The 13,775-nt window shown below is 43.9% G+C and overlaps 1 protein-coding gene across 3 annotated transcripts in view; it reads right to left on the bottom strand.

Moving 5' to 3' along the window:
• Positions 1–599, bottom strand: part of PPM1A (protein phosphatase, Mg2+/Mn2+ dependent 1A) — a 34,714-nt gene extending 34,115 nt beyond the window's left edge. For 2 of the 3 annotated variants that reach the window (XM_063159744.1, XM_063159746.1), the window contains exon 1: positions 390–599. The gene's annotated coding sequence lies outside the window, so the exon portion shown is untranslated. The remainder of the gene's footprint in view (positions 1–389) is intronic. The other variant, XM_063159745.1, reaches the window with a different exon arrangement.
• Positions 600–13,775: the final 13,176 nt, after the last annotated feature.

The raw sequence follows: 13,775 nt of genomic DNA, 5'->3' as shown, positions 1-13,775 counted from the left end.
GAAAGGAGGGGGCAGGGAGAAAGGGAAAGCTGCAGCTCCTACCTGAGCCAGGCCCAGACCCCGCTCGCTGCTCACCCTCCTCCCGCCGTGCCCGGGGGGCTCCGGGGACACCCCCACCCTCAGCGGGCGCCTGCAATGCAGGGGGCTCCCGGCAGCGGCATCCCAGCGGGATCGCTCCCCCCGTCCCCTTCCCCATCCATCTCCCTCCTTCCCTCCCTCCCTGCGGCCGCCCGACCCGCTCCCAGCTGTGCCGCCGGGGATGGCGCCGAGCTCCCGCGCTCTCCGCGCTCCGCCGCCCCCGGTTGTTTACAGGCCCCGGGGCCCCGCAGCGCCCCGGCCCCGCCGCCCCCTCACCCCGCCCCGGCCCCGCACTGCGCAGCGCCACTTACCCCCCCGGCCGCGGCGTCGGCGCCGGCTGTGCGGGCAGGGCCGCGCTCCCGGCGGTGCGCGGGGGAGAAGGGGAAGGAGGGGGGACAAGGAGGAGAAGGAGGAGAAGGAGGGGGGCACCCGGCTGGCGGCCTCGCCTCAGCTCATTCACAGGGCGGCTCTGTGCCCAGGGGGAGCCCAGCGCTCATCTCGCCCCCTCCGCCGCCGCCGCCGGCCCCCCCCCCGTCCCCGTCCCCCGCCGGAGCTGCTCCGCGCCCACCCGCGCAGCGCTGCGCGGAGCGCCGGCCGCGGACGGACGGACGGACGGGCGGACACACGGACACACTCGCACTGCGCTGCCGCCGCCCCTCTGCGCAGGCGCGCACGCCGCAGGGGAGGGGAGGCGGGAGCGCGCGCGCGCGCCCCCGCGCCCTTTCCCTCCTCGCCGCCTCCCCTCCCCCCGTTAAAAAAAAAAAAAAAAATTTAAAAAATCAAATAATTAAAACACCCCAAAAGCGGAAAATTGAGCTTTTTCAGATTCAAAAAAGAGAGAGTTAAAAAATATATATAAGGCGGAAAAAAAAAAAAAAAAGCAGCACCCCGGCAGGGTACCCGGATGTCGGACGGAGCAGGGCCGTTACGAGTATTACATCACCCTCCGCCCCGGGTCCCGCGCCGCGCCGCGCGGGGCGGTGACGTCATCGGCCCCGCCCCTGCCCCTGAGGGGGAGAGGCTGGCGCGAGAGCCGGGGAGGGTGTTCCCCGTCCCGATCCAAATCGCGATCTTCATCCCGATCCAAATCGCGATCCGCATCCCGATCCTCATCCCCATCCCGGTCCTGCTCCTATTCCAATCCGCATCCCGGTCCCGGTGCGGTGGCGGCGGCAGCTCAGCCCACCTGAGGACGATGGAGCGCGCAGTGGGTCCCGAGGCGCTGGCGGGATCAGCCTCGTCTCCCCGAATCACAGAATCATTTAGGTTGGAAAAGATCTCTGGGATCATCGAGTCCAACACTACCGTGTCAACCAGACCATGGCACTGAGTGCCGTGTCCAGCCGTTCCCTATCGATTCCATCACCTCCCTGTGCAGGCCGATCCAATATCTGATCACCCTTTATGTGAAGAAATCCCTCCTGAGCTCCAGCCTGGCACAGCCTGTCACTGTCCCCTGCTCCTGAGGGACTCACGCTCGCCTGAGCCGCAGCCCCGCAGGATTTCCCGTTGGAAGCACAACCGCTGGCAGAATCAGCAGCGGATTACCAGTAATGAACGCATAATGGGTTTAATAATCCCACGGGTTTCAGCCCCCTTTGATGAAGGCTGGCCTGTGGACAAAAGACATGGGAGTGTGTTCACGGAGCGACTCCCCCGTCAGCCTGCGGGGAGCACATTGAGAGGAGAAGCTTTTAGACAAATCTCTCTTTTGTCTCAAGGAGGGGAGGAGGACGCCCGAGGAGGCTGCCATGGCAGGGGGTTGATTCTGGGAGGAATGGCTGGTTCCAGCAAGCCAGGGTTAAACCTTGTGGCTGGGGATTTCTGAGGGGGAATGAGTCCCAGGAGTGCTTCAAGGGGAGGATCAGAATTGCACGGTAGCTCTGAGGATGTGAAGAAGGAATTGAATACAGAGGGAGAGATGCTGAGGACTGGAAAAGGTGAAGTGGGTGCTTGGCAAGGTTGTCTAGATAGTTTCCATCTTGAACAGTAATGGCAGCAAGCAGACATATGTTAATGGCTTTAAACTGAGGGTAGTTTTGAATTGGAAATTATGAAGAAATTCTTTACTGCGAGGGTGGTGAGGCCCTGGCACAGGTTGCCCACAGAAACTGTGGCTGCCCCATCCCTGGAAGTGTCCCAGACCAGACTGGACAGGGCTTGAAGCAAACTGGTGTAGTGGAAGGTGTCCCTGCCCATGGCAAGGGTTGGAACTGGATGGTCTTTAAGGTAATTGCAGGTTGTGTTCCCACTGTTGACAGCCATTAGTGCAGTTCATCAGTGATTCAGGGCAGTTTACAGCAAAACCCTCCCAAGAGTGATAGAAGAGCTGTGAAAAATACAACCAAACCTCATTGCTCCATGGCTTTCCTGTGACAGATGAACTGACCATGTTTTGGTACAATTGCAGAATCTCCATTTCCCATTGCTGCCTGTGGCTGGATGGAATGTTTGGACCCAATCTCCCTGTATTCAGCCTAATCGTGATCCTTATCGGGATACTGAGCACTGCTCAGTCCTGCTCAATGTTCTGGTAACTATTAAGGGCCTTTAGTTTAGAAATTTCAGGCCTTTATAGTTAAATGCAGTGAAATTTGTTGATGGAAACAGACCTTTAGAGACATTTGAATGCAAGTCCTAATCCTTCCCTTCCCAAGATTACACAGAATTGCTCCTGCATGCATGTGACACATTTCTTTCCCTTTCCCATTAAAAAAAAAAATTAATTTTTCACCCCTCTTTTCCACTTTAATAAAGCTCTCCTAGCATTTCAAATGATATACAATTGATGGATTTAATTTAGATTCTATGTTACCTACATCTGTGTTTTGAGTGCTTTTTATTAAAAATAAAACTGAATGAAAACATGGCTCTGTATCTTTTCGGCAATGCCCTCATTTTAAGCTGCAAGAATGTAATGACAGCAGAGAGTTTGCTGCTCTCATTTGCTATTTATACATTTTTCAGGGGAAATTGGACTAAGTTAAATTACTACAATATTTTCTTAAAGCATAATTTTTATTTAGCTCCCTAGATTTGCTTGGCCTGTTGCACTGACAATGGTAATAAATATTTACAAGAAACTCAAGCATCACTTTTAATTAGGATAAAACAGATGTGTATATAATATCCCTCTACAAAATGTATTTGTAGTTGATAAGATTGCATATCCCAGAGTACAACTATTTATTTTCTCTTTAGCTGTACACCAAGTTGTGATACAGATGGTTGGGACCTGTAGTCACCACACTCATTAGCAACACAGTAACAAGAACCATTGTGAAACTCAACTCTGTATCATAAATCATTTATGAGTTATTGAGAAGGATCATATTTCACTGTTTGGAACAAGAAAATTCTTTTAGCATTATAGTCATATTTAAAATGATATGCTGTTCCCCAGCCTATTTTTAGAAAATGTTATTTTGGACAGTTTTAATTCTGTTTCCTGTTACAGCTTTTTAAAAGTCTTTAGATAGATAGTAGTTGCCAAGAGTATTTCTAAAAAAAAAATGTAAACCCCTGTGTATCTAAATAAGCAGCTTTTTGTCACCAATGCACACTGAGTTATTGCAGGCAGGAGGATGACTTTGTCCTGTCTATTCATTAAAACTCAATTTAGAAAATTCCACACTTGGCCTGATGAAGCTGCTCCCAATGACATCATTTCCCATAAAAGAGAAAATGGGGCCACAGTGGCTGCTGGGGTCACATGGCAATGGAGCTGCACTTTGGAATCAGCTTCCACCACAGGGGCCGTGTTCTGTGGGAGCCTGCTGTAACCTCTGCATGCTGCATTGCCCAACACCCCTTTTAACTCTTCCTGGTTTCATACCAGGGATTAAACTTCTTTCACTGTAAGGTATATCGTGGAGTATCACAGTTTTGTCTGTGTTTGCCTCAAACAGGGAATTTTAATATCAATATCACAGAATCATAGAATCACAGAACAGGCAGGTTGGAAAGAACCTCTGGAGATCCAGTCCAACCCCCTGCCAAGGTAGGGTCCCCTGTAGCAGTGACACAGGAACACATCCAGGTGGGCTGGAATGTCTCCAGAGAGGGAGACTGCACAACCTTCCCGGGCAGCTGGTTCCAGTGCTCTGCCACTGTCCATGTGAGAAGTTCTTTCTCATGTGGTGGTGAGCCTTGCTGTGTTTTAGTTCATTTAGGTCTTTTCTCCTCATGCTCTCTCTGGGCACCACCAAAAAGAATCTGGTGCCATCCTCATGGCATCCACCTCTGAGATATTTGTATGCATTGATGAGATGCCTCCCAGTCTCTTCTGAACTAAACAGGCCCAGCTCCCTCATCTCTCCTCATCAGAGGGATGCTCCAGACTCTTGATCATCCTTGTGGCCTCTGCTGGACCTTTTCCAGTAGCTCTTTGTCTTTCTTGAACTGAGGAGACCAGAACTGAATATTCCAGGAGCTCCTTTCTGCTACCCAAAGCTAAGTAAAAGAAGCTCCAAGACTGCTCTACCTAATACCAGCACCTAAAAATGTTTCCTGAGTTGCCCAGGATCAGGCAGAAAAGGGTGGTAGCACAGGTGTCAACCCAAAGATGTTCAGGACAGTCACAAAAGACAATAATGGTTTATTTTGCATGGATTTGAGGTCTCCACATGTGGCCTCACTAGGGCAGAGTAGAGATGGAGGATGGATCACTGTTGTATAGCACTATTTAGATTTCCTAATTTCTCAGAGAAAAAAAACTGAGCTTCTCTCATCTGAAACCTTCATTTCAGCTTCCCTTACTGTCCCTGTTCCTCCTCTCTTTTATGGTCTGCCATGAATATCTCATGTAGGTGGGAAATAATGGATTTCAAGTTACTCTGCAGCCTAAAAAGTTGGTAAACTGTGGGGTATAGTTTGGAAAAGGATTTGTATCACCTGGTAATACTCATCTAAATATTAGATGTATAATCAAGCTGTTGTCCAGGTTGCCTTGGTTTGGTGGAAGGAGACAGGTGATCATTACTGTCATGTTTTTGCCAGTGCCTGGAGCAGGTTGGGTGAGTCCTTTGAAGGTGGCTTTCTTCTCTTCTGTAGTTTCTGTGAGTTCAGAAGAAGCTGAGATGACTGCTTAGACTAGATCCTTAATTTTTAGATAGCTAAAATTAATTAATTACCTTAGATCTTAGAGATGCTTGGAGGTTATCTACAGAAATCTTCATATTAATGATATGTGGGACCTGAAAGAGTACTGATTGCCTGCCCCATCCCTTCTCCAGGGGGCTGCACCTATTTTTGGGATCCCAGAGCCACATGGATGATTACCCTGCAGGCTTTTCCTCTTCCTGGTGCTATTCCTGCAGCACCCTGCTGTGATGGCACCTGCAGGGATGTGCTCAGGCAGCTGTGCCTTTGGGAACTCCATAAAATGCTGGCACTGTGGTGATGATTAATAATCACATGACGTTTAAATCATCAAAAGCACACACCTAGGGTGGATCCTGCATTCAACCTGAATTTATCTGAAGGATGTCACAAAGATTTTGGTCAGCACATGCAAACATTCTGCATTCCTGAAATGCAACACTTTGGATTTAATTCCCTTTCTGCTGGACTTTTGAAAAGTGCTTCCCAACCTGCCATACTTTGTTGCCTCTGAGACCAGATCCATGCTCTGATTGCTTTAAAAAACAACAGTTATGACCTCATTTAAAAATCAAATGCTGGTAATTTTCAAACTACAAAATTAGGTACAAAATCATTAGGGCATCACAGTGTGGTTTTCTTATTTTAGCTGTAAGAGAGAGCAAATGATGCTCAGTCATGAGTTTTATTTTTCCAGGGAGAATTTGCTGATGGAAGTAACCTATAATTCAAGAAAATCAGCAAAAGCAAAGTGCAGTAAAGACCAATACATCAACAGAAGAAAAATCCTTTTATGCTGAAAATAAATACAAAATATATTCAATATAGAAGCAAAATAAAAATACAAAGCTTGTAAAAATAAGCACAATAAAAACATAAACCATAAGAAATATAAACATAATACAAAATAAAGCATATAAAATACAAGCATATAAAATATATATTATAAATCAATAAAAGATGAAAAGAAGAATAAAGGTAATATATTTACCATTAATGTAAATTAGTATATAGAAATATTATTAATATTCTGAAATATTGGGGAAGGGCCATCCCTCCATTTTTCTCTTTTTTGTATATGAAATAAGGGAAAAGCATGGCATCTCCCAATTTCTTCAAAAGCCCAAAATGACAAAAATCCAGGCAACTCAGAAAGAGAAATGCAGTTCATCAAGGTTTTCAGAGTTATCTGCAACGCACCTGCATTTCACATGGTTCCTTCTGTTTGTAGCAAAATGTCACCAAAGACCCAGTGGCTAGGAACATTTGCTTTTCCTGTGGCATGGGGAAATTAAAAAAGAATGTCAATATAGTCTACAGGAATTTTAAAGAAAATGAAAAATGAGGGGAAAGAAGAAAAACATTTAAACAGTGATTTTTTCCCCCCCTCCCTTTAGAATCTCTGCTGCCTTGGTAGTTGAAATGGAAAAGCCTTGCTAGAAAGGCTGTGTATCCTGAACTTGTTATGGAGAAAGGGACAAAATAACCGTGTTTGGTGTCTGAAGAAGTGCTGGCATGGCTTTCCTGGCTATGCCAATGCATTTTGGCCCCTGTCCCTGAGCTCTCCACCAGTTTCTCAGCAGTACAATGCATATGGGCTCCTTGGGACCATCTGTGCTTCTCCATGGCACAGAAACCATCAATCAGCTTAAAGCCACATTAGGAGACAGCATAAATTGATTTGAAGTCTTTAAAAGGTTGGGGCAGATTAGAACACACCAGGACTCCAGCAGGGATACCTTCCAGAGTTCCTTCCAGCATGGAGGGTACACTTCATTTAATCCTCATCACTGGGCACCAAGAAATGCCTGTGTCTTAGTATTCCATTTCTCAAAATCCCATTCCCTTTTGCTATAAGACAAGTTGTGAAGTGGAGAACACCCAGAATATTTTATCAGCCATGATAAAAACAAGAGCAGGCTCTTGGTACTAAAGTGATTTCAGCTTTTATGATAAGAAAAAGAAAGGCCTAAAGCAAGGGTGCCTGGGCTGAGCAGGAGCGTTCCTGTCGAGGATGCTGCAGTGCCGGCCCTGGGGCTGCTCAGCAGCTATGTCCTCGATATCCCAGATGGAGCAACACGGATTCAGTGGGTCAGAAGCCCCTTTTTATCCTGTTTTTGTCCCTTTGGATTGGTTTCTTTTTGTATCCTTCATTTGCATGAAGGTTTAAGGTGCTTGATTGGCCCATCACAGTTCTGTCCCGGCTGGCTCGTGGTGCACTTTCCTTAGGTGTACGTTGAGTACCGTATTTCTTACAACTCCCCTTTTGACCCCTTTTACAATATAATAACCAAACTAACAGCACGTGCTTAACGATCTACCAACTATTTTACAACATTTTCTAACCTACTTTTAACAATCCAGGCTTTCACCTATTCTGTTCATTAGACTCTCTCTTCAAAATGTGAGAGAATTTGCTGGTTTTGTTTGTTCTTGGTTCGTGCAGGGAGCCCGGTGACAAAGCTGCCACTGACCTCGCAGGATCAATCCCCCAGTCATTAGCGTGTTGTAAAAACTGCTCTTAGCCAGCCAATTGTAATGGGCCTGCCCACAATTGCCGGGTGTTTAACCTAAGAATTAGCTTAGCAATCACAGCCGAAATTACATGAGAGACTGGCGAGGCGTAAGAATACTTCATCCTGACTCATCGAGAGTCTTATGATGCTCTTAGGGGGTTTATGATCATTAACATCCAGGCAAGAGACGCTGAAATTTGAAAAAGACTGAAATTTCCAGATGTGAGGGAGATTAGTTTGGATGGAAGGATAAGATTTATTTTCTGTAAACTCCCTTTTTTTCCCTTTTGTCTTACCACTCCTTTTCTTTCAATATGTAGTCATTTTCTTTGTACAATCACACACAATTTATGCTTTACTACGTTCATTCACATAAATGTGTTTAATCAGTTGTCTCTTTTAACAAGCTGTTAGCTGGGACACAGCTGAGCAGATGAATTTTTTTTGTGTCAATTAAACAGTTAAATTAAGCTAAAAGCAACGTGTCCGAGTCAAATAACCAAGGCAGGGAGATATTTAACATTTTAACATTACTCAGTATTTTGCAAAATAAGTTTTCCACAGTACCAAGGGCTCTGGAGAGCCCCTGATTTACAGGATAATCCTGGTCTGGAGCTGGATTTTTGCCACCCATGCCTTTTTTTAATTTGACAGGATAACCAAAGTTTAAATTTAGTTTCATTACATAGGTGCTGAAGGGGTATGACTAAGAAGTAAAGACATTGTTTCATGTTTGCTGGCATAAGGGACATGGTAAAAATGGATATGAGATCACAAGTTCCATGTGTTGGCTTTCTTAGGAAAGCAAAACAAGCAGCAATTCGGATTTTTAGCATTTTATGACAACACTCACCCTGCAGTGACGATGTTCTGTTTTGTTGGGGATGGTGCAGAACAAAATATTAGCAAAACAACAGGGGCCATTATGAAAAGAAAGTGTTTGTTGTGCATTTCAAACCCAGAGGTATCAGGAAAGGAAGATTTGTATTGCAGGTCACATTAGCACGCATTCTTTTGGAGAACATTTAAGGTGCAGCTTCATATCAGAGGATTACTCAAAACATGGATGCTACTTGGAGATAATCCAAATCTCCACCCTAACCAGAAAAGCATCCTTCCTTCTCAGGAAATTTCAGTTAATCCAAGGGATTAGGACAGCTACTTCTTCAGGGATTGTGAATGTGATTTCTTTTAAGGATTTGAAACAAGTTTGTTTCCTTGCTAGTTTTCTTTCTTTGTAGTATATGATTCCCATATTTATTAAAATAAATCAATGTTTCCATTCTCCTTGTGTGTGTAAAGGCATTCACAACGTTTTTACAAAATCATTGGCCTTTTTTTAATTTTTCACCTTCATAGGAATTATCAAAATAATTGGCTAGTACTTGACATTTATTGTGTTGTAATTACTCCCTTGTGTTGTTTTCCTCTGTTTCATGTTGATGATAAATAATAGGATCCCTTGTAAGAGACAAGATAAGGAAGGAAGAGGGGAAAAAGCTTGTCTTACAAAGAAAAATGATGAGGTGAAAAAGAGAAAACAGTGGCCATGTTAATTCACAGCAGTCTGCTGAAAACAGGATTGGAACCATTAGCTCACTCTACAGAGGTCACAGGATTGCCATTCTATGACATAAATTTCAATTATTATAAACAGTGTCTCAACATGAAAGCAGCAGTTGAACTGAGCTGAAGTCACGTTAGACAAGGGGCTCATTACCAATAACACCTGGCAAATGGGAATTTTCCTGCAAGTGCAAACTGCAAAGTGGAGTTACACCCCTACAGAACATTGAGCAAACTCCTGCTCTGCTGGTGACCCTCTGGGCAGGATTTGTGACTACTCAAAAGAGAGCAATTCTCATCTAACTGCAGAGATAACCTATTGAGAAACTCATAGTTAAAAAAAAAGGCAATTTCTAGTGTCACCCATAAACCCAAAGTTTAGTATCATTTTTGAACATGAATCCTAAAAGCATTGAAGTTGATCCAGTGCCTTTCAAGTTAAGCTCAAAATTCCCACTGACTTCAGCGAGCCTGGATTGGGTTTAAATTTCTAATTCACTCATTAGAACTGTCAAAGTAACTTCCATCAGGTTAAGCTGGATTAATGATCCAGTAGTCACTTACCATAAAATCATGGAATATTTTTGGTTGGAAGGGACTTCTGGAGGTCATCTGGTTCAATTCCTGGCTCCACACAGGTCCAGTGAGGAGCTGCTTAGGCATTTGTCCAGCTGAGCCATAGAACCTTGGTGTACCCTGAGTTGGAAGGATCATGGAATCCAGATCCTGACCCTGCACAGAACAGCCCAACAATCCCACCCTGTGCCTAAGGGCATTGTCCAAACCCTCCTTGAGCTTTGCCAGGCTTGGTGTTGTGCCCACTGCCCTGGGGAGCCTGTTCAGTGCCCAAACACCCTCTGGGTGAAGAACCTTTTCCTGATATCCAACCCAAATATCTTTGAGAATGGAAATCTCACCTGACTGGACACTTGTTTTTGTTTCCCACCAGAATCTCCTGTGTTATAATTTGTGTTGTCTCTTATCACTTTGTATCTCAAAAGAGTCTATGATTGAAGGCAGCAATAAAACCTTCCCTTATTCTTCTGCCCTTACAGCTGAGCAATGACAACTCTCTAAGTCTCTCTCCACCTTTTTTGCCTCCACTGCACTTTCTCCAGAACATTCATGAATTTACTTACCCAGAGCAGGTAACAGGAGGCTGCTTAAAGAGCTTTGATTTAAATACCCATGGCCAGGATCTTGCCTGTTGCTGTGACATGTGAAATGCTTTTTAACATAATTAAAAATCTTGTAAACCCATGCAAAATAAACCATTATTGTCTTTTGTGACACTCCTGAACATCTTGGTGTTGGCACCTGAGCTACCACACTTTTCTGCCTGATCCTGGGCAATGCAGGAAACATTTTTAGGTGCTGGTATTAGTAAGAGCAGTCTTGGAGCTTATTTTTCTTAGTTTTGGATAGCAGAAAGGAACTCCTGGAACAGCAGGTACCCCAAACTTCCTTCTTCCAATGCCAGTGTGTCCTGCCCTTCACCTGGATAAGAAAGCACTGTGCTTTAATTCACTTCTCTGCCATCCAGATAATCAGATCTCTGTTTTACAGTGTTGCTGGAATGGGTGCTAATATTTAGCCACCTCCTTACCTGTTTATCTCCTTCAAATATGTTCTGTCTGAGCAGGACTGCAGCCTCTGGATTTTGTTAGCTGAGATACACAGCAAAACCCCATCCCCAGCAGCCTATGCTTCTCCAGCTCCTTACATAATATATTCATTAAAATGCCAATCACAGGGTGCTGCTAAGAGCCAGATCAGGCTGGGATCAGCTTTTTAGGCCATGTTCACTTTTGGACTTTTTGCCTGAAAAATTCCACAGGTTCACATGCTTGATTATGCAATTATTTTCTTGAATAATTTTAAAAATTGCCCTTATGCTGAGTTCACAGCCCCAAAGCTGATCTTCCTTGTGATTTAATCTCTGTTAGTAAAAGATTAAGAAAGAGAAATCTGAAATTTTCCCTTAAAAAGGGTCGGTGGTAAGGAAAAATCCCTGATATCTTGTGTTTTGCTTTGGGAAGACCAGCAGAGGGGGCCTAAGCCAGAGAACAAACCCCGTCCCAGATTTGTGCTGGAGTTGAGAACAATATCAGTGTAAAAAACCCCAAACAGCCCCACTTTATTTTAGTTCTCTATTAAAACCAAATCAGAATACACCTATGAAAAGGAAGGGACAGTAGCTGTCTTAAGAAAACTGTACTATTAAGAGGCTGTCCAAAAAGTAGTACTAATTATGAAGAAAAAAAAGATTGACAATTAGGAAAGAAACTTTAATTATGTGATTCCATCATTGGCTAACAGCTAACAAGGGACTGATTCCTTAAAATATCTCTTTTTGGAAGACATTCTCTCCACAAGCTACTCCTTAAGTTACCTGTGTGTCAGGAGATGGAGGAAGAAAAAAATCTTTCAGTGCAGGATTTAGAGCAGGCTCCCAACTTATGTTCCCTGGCCACCCCCATGGTGGAGTTTTTTCTGCTGATTATTGCAGGTGCCCAGTGAGGTAAAACTCTGCAGAATCAGCCTTTGGAAATACTTTTCCTCCTCCTGCCCCTCACTCACAATATTTAATGTTGTAAGAGAGAAAGTTTTCCCTGTTGTCTTCGAGTAATCCTTTCAGTTCTAGTGCACTGAGAGAGCCCATGTGGAAAAAAAAAATACTCTTCTAAATTCATCACAGCAGATTTAAATGGAATAAATATTGTATATATATATATACACATAAGTATGTGTATATATATATGTGTGTGTGTGTGTGTGTGTGTGTGTGTGTGTGTATATATATATATATATAAAATTCCAGATGTGGAAAGGTAATACAAACATTTCCATTACATTTGGTGACCTTAGAAGAGCCACCCCAAGCTGATAGACACAAAACAGGGATCTAAGAATCAGAGTGTAAATAACAATGATATTGTCTGCCTCTTCACCATGAGAAGATGGTTTGGTCTATAGCAAGAAGCAAGAAAGCTGTTCCTTTAAAGCAAAACAGAATCAAAACTTCTATCTTCACTTGTTCTAATGTTTCTTTTGAATAATCAGAAAGAATTATGTGGAAGTAATGTCACACAAACAAAATGCTATTATCATCAAATGGGATTTTCTTCAATTTACCTGAACATGTTCTCTATTTCAGTTATGTAAATAAACAGAGGTGATTTAGTCACACCCCTAATGTAAACTAAAAAAAGTATGTTATGAAAAGGAAATGGATAATATGACTCAAGGACTCTGGGTTCCATCACTGTCCCTTCATAATAAACAAATTTTATCTTCATATAGATGCCTCATCTCCTGCAAACAAGGCTGAAGTTTTTCTGGATTTCTCTTTTTATTATTTCTCTGAGTAAAAGTGCTTTTAATGTCAATAAACAGGAAGAGAAGTCAAAATAGAGTGGTTTGGAGGGAATGTGCAGGTCTCAGGCAGACCTGACTTGAGTTCACCCTTTTGTAAAGGACACATCTGGATCACTTCAGTTGCAATAAAATATCCTGTTGGGTCAGGGGGGAGACTTGATGTGCAGAAATTCTTTGTCTGGAGGCAAACGTTGTCCTTTAAAAGTAATGTGTCTCTTTTAAACAAATACAGTTAATGCAGGTGTCAGTGAATGCTCACAGAGCACTTTGCAAGCAAAACCCAAAGCCAAGCAGTTTATAATCAAATTGAGGAGCCATGGATGTGACATTGGGAAGAAGGGCAGGGCCAAGTGGAGCTGCAGGTGGCTGGGACCACTGCAGAGTTTTACTGCTTCAAACACAAGTGTCACACCAGGTACAAGGTGGCAAAGGGCTCTTGCTTCTTATACTGAGGAAATCCTGGCCAGGGCATGCCACAAAAAGTCACTGACCAACACCCAGGAATCATGTTCTGTGCCTGAAGATGCTCCTGTTTTTGTCCTGGCTGTCTGAATAAGCATTGTCTTACCCTTGTGTACTTTATATTGCTATTTTGTATTTTTCTGTGACGCTCTGTTGTTATAAGATATTTTCCTATATATTCTTCTACTTTTTTTCCCTGAGGGAGCAAACAGTGAGATGTAAGGAGGGGAGAGGAGGAGAAATGATTCACTCACAGTTACACTTCACTTATCTAAATAGCTGCACAGACTTGTGTAATCACCTTTGCTCTGTCTTTGCTAGCAAGTAAAGCAATCTTTGAGCTTTCTAGTACTGAGAACAGCTGGGCTGACCTGGCTTGTGTGTGTAGCTGATGTCCCTCAGACATGCCCCACATTCCTGGGGACTTGTGTGCAAAGCCATACCAGGAACCTCAGAAAGAGATTGAAAGTGTGGATGACCATGTGCCAGTGCACAACTCCCCACCCTGGCCCTGTTGGACTGACTGGTACAGATGCAGCTCATTCTGGGAAAAGAAAGTGCAATGTCTCTAGTTTAGCATCTACTGCTTGGGAACAGGCTGTGTTGAACTGTGAAATAGTGGCTCACAGCTGTATTTACTGTTTTACCAATGGATAGAAGACACAGCATTTCATC

This window comes from Melospiza melodia, chromosome 6, assembly GCF_035770615.1.
Source record: "Melospiza melodia melodia isolate bMelMel2 chromosome 6, bMelMel2.pri, whole genome shotgun sequence".
NCBI classification, from domain to species: domain Eukaryota; kingdom Metazoa; phylum Chordata; class Aves; order Passeriformes; family Passerellidae; genus Melospiza; species Melospiza melodia.
This window is presented reverse-complemented; position numbering and strand designations above follow the sequence as displayed.